Here is a 6,000-nt window from a genome sequence, read left to right as displayed (position 1 = left end):
CTCCAAGGAAGGAGACTCCACAACTCCCCTGGCCAGCCTGTGCCAGGGCTCCCTCATCCTCACAGTGAAATAGTTTTTTCTTAAGTGGAACTTTTTGTGTTCCAGCTTCATCCCATTACCCCTTGTCCTGTTACTATCTACTATAGAAAAGAGGCATGTCCCAATCTCCTGCCACCCACCCTTTAGATATTTATAAATGTTAGTAAGATCTCCCCTCAATCTCCTCTTCTCCAGACTAAACAGCCCCAGTTCCCGCAGCCTTTCCTCGTATGAAAGATGTTCCAGTCCCTGATCATCTTGGTGGCCCCGTGCTGGACTCTCTCCAGCGCTTCCCTGTCCCTCTTGAGCTGAGGAGCCCAGAACTGGACAGAGGACTCCAGATGCGGATAAACTAAGGTGGCTTGTGACCTTAACCTGAAAGCAAACACAGAGCTCCTCTCCCCATACAGCAGTGACTGTCACGAAAAGACAAGCAGAGAAAACAAATACAAGGAAACCATCAGTACAGAGTGGGGAGGTGCTTTCTGTGAGGGCGACGGCGGTACCGCGGTTGTTTGCAGGTGGTAACCGGTGTTGGTCTCCTGCTGCAGCCTTCAGCAGCAGGTTTTGTCAGAGGATGAGGGCCCACTCCCAGCGTCTCGCAGTAACTGACTCAAGGGCAGGGCTTTGCCCGCACCGAGCAGCTTGCTGCGCGCCCCGCGCCATGGGCCCGGCCCCGCGGCGCATGCGCGGCTCCCGGGCAGGGCGGGGCCGGTTTGCGTGCGTCACTGGCGCCCAGCCGAGGGGCGGGGCCTCTGCGCGCATGCGTGGCTTCCGAGCTTCGGGGAGGCACGGCCAAGGGCCTCTTTCGCGGTAGGCCCGCCCACGCTCGGCTGTGATTGGCTGCAACTTCCCTCTTCGCGTTTTTTATTTGAGGGCTTTCCCGTCACTCAAAGCCTCCACGTTTCATCACGCCCCGCCCACCAACTGTTCTCCGGCTGCGGGCGCTCCGATTGGCGCTGCGGCGCCTTCACTCCGCCGCGCTGCCCTATCGGCTCGCGGCGCCGCAGGATCGGGTCGGCGGCGAAGAATGTAGACCCGGCCGCTCCCCATGGTAAAACAAAATAATCCGGCGATGCTGCCTGTTGGAGCCGGGGCGCTGTCAGCCGCGCTGCCAGGCGCAGCTTCGCCTCACCTCTCCCTGCGCTATCCTCCCTGTCCCGTCCCTGCTTGGCGCCGGTGAGCGCTCTCAGCGGCTTCCGAGCTGCCGGGAGAAAAGAGCGGAAGGATATCCTCGGGAGACGGCTGCTCCGCCAGAGGAGAGAGTGTGACAGAGGAAGTAGTTCCGGCCCCAATTGGGCCTTGTTTCCCAAAAATAGCGCCCAGGGGGTATCCGTGCGCCGGTGTCAGTGTCTCCTGAGGAGCCTCAGCGGGGAGGAGGCAGCGGCGGCGGCGGCGGGAGCGAGGGGACGCGGGCGGGTGAGTGAGCGAGGGGGGTCCCCGCTTCGGGGGGCCAGCGGGAGGGCGTTCCCTCAGCCCGGCGCCTCCGGGCGGTGGTGAGAGTCGGAGGCGAGGAGCGGGGAGGAGGCGAGCGAGCGGGGTCGGAGGCAGGGGCAGCGGGTGACGGGCGGGGGCAGGCGGCCAGGGGGGCTGCTCGAAGGCGCAGGGGGGAAGGGGGAGAAGGAGGACTTTCCCCCGCCATCCCCTTCCCGCTCGGCTGTGCGGACCGTGGCGTTGCGGAGCGGGGGGTGTTGGCGGGGAAGTTGGTGCGGGGGGCGGGCGGGGGAGGGGCGCGGGCTGGGGCGGCGCGGGGGTGGCGGGCGCGGGGTCCGGCGGGTGAGCAAGTTCCCCGCGGCCGGGGCCTCTCCAGAACTTCCTGCACCGTTGGCTGGAGGAGAGGATGGACATTTATGGATCAGGCCGGCGGAGTCTGCTCGGGGGCTGGTGCACCGGGGAGAGAGGGTGGGGTGCGAGGCCCTGGCGTTCGGGGAACACTGAGGTAAGGTTGTCGTCGCCTGGGTGGACAACTTCTCTGATAGGGGCGGGGGGGAATATGTGTGCGTCTGGAAAGACGGAGAGGAAAAGTACCTTTTGTCCTGCTTCTCGGCAGCCGCGTTGGGTAAGCGGCATCACGTTTAAAAACAAAACAAAAAAGATTCCTCTTCCTGGGACTCTGTCCGTGGTATACGCTAGAGAAAACGAGCGAGGGTCGGGAAGGGAGGAGGTGGAGGTAGGAATTGTTGGAAGTAGTTGTACACCGCATAAAGGTGTGTGGCGAATGGGAAGAGAAACTGCTCAGTGGTGTGTAAACTAGAGGATGTTTTCTCCAGAAGAAGAAGATTGAAGGTACGACTGTATTGTGCTACGAGTGGGATTTTGTGTTCAGCAGCACTGCGTGGAAGTCCTGGGGAAAAGAGACTGTAACGTTTCTCATTGGAAAGACAGTGATTTTTTTTTTTTTTCTTTCTTCAGTTTATGGAGCTGTATCTTCCAATTAATTTTTAGCTCCTTTTGAGATGCTAGGTGATGATTGAAGTGAAATTGCTTAAAAGAACTCGGCCATAGTGACTTGTTTGACAGGTGATTTATTTCAGATTTCAGAAAGTGGAGTTCTGTAGGGGAGGGGGAGAAGAAGACAGTTTAAGTTCAAGGGGTTTTTTTGGTGCTTAGTGTAAAACCATTGTGCCCGTGGTCATACAAAGATTAAATGTATTATGAAAAGTGATGGAAAATGTTCCAGGAAGTACGAAGGAGTAGCAAAAGGGAATAATTTGTAAATAGTATTAAGAGGGAAAAATAAAGGGGTATGGAATAGGCAATATAGACAATACTTATTTTAAACCTTTTTCCACAGGCCAGTAAATTGTTATAAATATGAGGCAAGCTTTCAAACTTCATTATATGAACTGTCTGCACATAGTTACTCCACATACAAGGTTGGGTTTTTCCCTTAATTTTTAGGAATTAGGTGTCTGCAGTTTGATAGCTGTTTCTCTTGTCTTGTTATTGCTAGTTAGTGTCTAAACGAACTGCAAAAGGTGTCAGAGCAACACTCCCATTTTTTTTTCTGTCTGCTTTTAAAATGATTTGAAATGTTTATTTCCACCTCTTACGTGTGAGAATGTAATCTCTGGGTTTTTTTCCTCCTCTGTAACAAGTGATTTACATTTGGGGGAGAAGTGTGAGGTTCCTCTTTTAAACTCTTTCTTCATTTAGGTGCTAGAATATGTGCAAAAGGACATGTCGTTCAGTTATATAATATAGAAGAATTGTAGCAAAGGGTATGATGTTAACACTTTTGATTATTAAAGACTGTAATTATAAAATGATTCTGTGCTTGTTTAGGTAGCAAAACAAAGCCGAGAGAATGGAACAATTTGTCTTGATATTTACAGGGGGCTGTAGTAGTGCTGTGCAGTTGGAAATGAACCTTTTTTGACTGAGGGCATTCATTTTGGAATGTAGGAAGGAAAATAACCCACTGCCCTGGTTGGTTATTTTTTCTTCTCCATAATTCTTTTCTAAACCTGTAGTGAACATAGTCCACCAGTGGCAGTAGAGAAGTCTCATCAGCAAACGAGAAGAAGCCTTCAGTGACAGGGGCAGGATGAACTTCAAAACAATTTTAGTGTAGGTGACAGCGTCTCTCTCTGCCACTGCAGCTCATCTAAACTGGTTTCAGTATCCTAGCATTTCTAATTATTTATTTTTGAGAAGGTTTACAGATTGTGAACTACGGTAGAGATATATTAGCCTTTAGCTTGAATGTTTGCTTGTTTTACTCCATTTTTGAAGTGTTTATTAAAACCACTGTTGTTTCAGATCACCTCTATAAATGAGTGGGCCCATTGATTGCTTTGCATACGTGCAGATTTCCAGATTTAGATGCCTGTAATTTCACTTAACATTAACTTCTTTCTCTGTGAAACAAGGGACGGAGGAATAAGTTATCATAGAATTTTACAAAGCTAGGGAAATTGCTCTGTAGCATTGAGTCATGTTGAATTAGTAAGATGAGAAGGACTTAGGTGAATTAAATCTTGAAATAATTCTGGAGAATTAAACGGCTTTTTATGGCGGAAGACCTATCTTATTTAGAAACCGTATTGGAGCTGAAGCGAGCATGGTTTACCTTAAACTGGTTAATGTGGGCAGCAGAATTTTTATGGGGTTTATTTTATAATGTTAGCCAAGTTTCCCAGATAACTTGTTGATGCCGTTTTGTGTATCCTGGGCCTCAGTGCTGCTTCAGAGGAAGACCTGCACCATGCAGGTCTGAACAAAGCCGTACTACCTTGCCTGCTCTGGATCATGCCATGCACAACAAAACACAGCTGATTAATTCCCTAACAGTAGTAGAAGTAGTATAGCATAATGCTGTGTAATGTGCAAATCGGTATTACTTTGGGAACTAAGGTTTTTTTTTGCCTAAATAAGAAGTATTTTGAGTTAGTAATAACCTGTATTTGTTATGCCTTGAGAGATATGTGTGTGTTTCAGCTCAAGATTTAAAAAAGGTATTTTCTAAAAATTAACACTAATATGCTTTTTTCACCTCACCAAATTCTTGATTTTCATTTCTGAAGGCCATGGGATTAAATACTATGTGTAAAACAGGCTTTAGGCTTGTTCAGTCTTGACAGCAGCCCAAAAATGTGCCCACAACACAGAGATGGATTTTTGCTTCTCATTGAAACAAAACTTTAGTTGGAACATCATGTGGAGATGTACATTCTGCTTAACTTCTTAATGGATGAAGTTGCTTTATGTAAGTTTTCACACTTGTTGTGTGAAATAGTATCTTTCAGATACATGTAATAATATGTTCTTTGGTTGATCAGTGGAACAAAATTGAAAATACCTGTCCGTGATAATATGAGTGGATTTTGGTGCCTGTTGTCTTGTGTTCAGATTTGACTGGTAAAGTAACCAGGGAAAATAAATGCACCCTTCCTCTTTATTTCTTATGTGCTAGTACTGAAAAGCCAATATGGTAATTATTTGAATGAACTTGCCAGTGTCTTACTGAAGTGGTACTGAATGTGGGTTTAGTTTAATTCTTTTCTCCCATCATGTGAAGTGAATAAAGGCTCTAAATTAGAGGTGCAGTCAGACCCTGCAATAACAAAATATTACTGGTTTTTCCCTTGGAGATTTACAAGGTGGTTTTGGTGTCTTAAATTTGTAAGATTGCAGAAAGACGTTCTTTTGCTTTTTTTCCCCCTAGTTACTTTTGTAGACCTTCCAGTCAAAGACTTCAGGAAGTTTTTTTTTGGCAGCTAATCACAATACATTTTAGGTCCTTGATTCAGTATTAGTAAGAGTTAAAATCAGACTTTGACTGTGTAATATTACAAGTACTCTCCCCTTCCCCAGCATGTTTTGAGGTAGAGTACCAGCCGATAAATAATGCCATGGAGGTTTAGTTTTGTAGCCTGCAATATGTAGTTTGTTTGGTTTAAGTATCTGATATGGATTTCTACCTTTTACCTTCATATGGTGCATTCTTAGGCTAACACTTGGGTCTTTCCAGCTACTGTTTATGGAGTTGAAAGGAAAAGGTTTTTTTTTTCTTCTATATTGTGACTTGTTATTTTTTTTTTATCAAATGTATTGTCTAGACTTTTGTTTATTGGTTCTCTGAGGATTTTTCTATGTTCTTTAACTCCTATATTTTTTCTTCAGGAACATAAAGGCCTATACTGTATCATTTCCATTTCACACTAAAGAGGAATTAGTATCTTGCAAGAAAACTCTGTTCCTGAGATTTCAATCCCCCTTGCCAAAACAGTCACTTGAGTTGGACTATTTTAAGTGGTGTATATGGTAATCTTCCTTTTTCCTTTTCTCATAATCTGAAGCTGCAGTGTAGAGTTAGGCAGGAGTGACTGTCAGGGGAAGACAGCTAAATTTTGTGGCCAGTCTTTTTTTCGTAATTTCTATCCAAAGGAAAATAGACCCTTTTCTACAGAGAGCACTATGCTTTTTGCACCCCTTGTGTTGTAAAGGTACAAGCGTGCC

The 6,000-nt window shown here is 46.6% G+C and overlaps 1 protein-coding gene across 4 annotated transcripts in view; it reads left to right on the top strand.

Moving 5' to 3' along the window:
- The first annotated feature begins 1,007 nt into the window (after positions 1–1,007).
- The window catches only part of MEF2A (myocyte enhancer factor 2A), an 87,329-nt gene continuing 82,336 nt past the window's right edge, over positions 1,008–6,000 (top strand). For 2 of the 4 annotated variants that reach the window (XM_062000535.1, XM_062000537.1), the window contains exon 1: positions 1,009–1,458. The gene's annotated coding sequence lies outside the window, so the exon portion shown is untranslated. Of the gene's footprint in view, positions 1,459–1,834; positions 1,979–6,000 lie in introns of those variants that run through there. The other 2 variants (XM_062000538.1, XM_062000536.1) reach the window with 2 other exon arrangements.

This window comes from Colius striatus, chromosome 7, assembly GCF_028858725.1.
Source record: "Colius striatus isolate bColStr4 chromosome 7, bColStr4.1.hap1, whole genome shotgun sequence".
In the NCBI taxonomy this organism is placed as follows: domain Eukaryota; kingdom Metazoa; phylum Chordata; class Aves; order Coliiformes; family Coliidae; genus Colius; species Colius striatus.
Note: the sequence above shows the minus strand (reverse complement) of the source record. Positions and strands in the feature narration are given on the sequence as shown.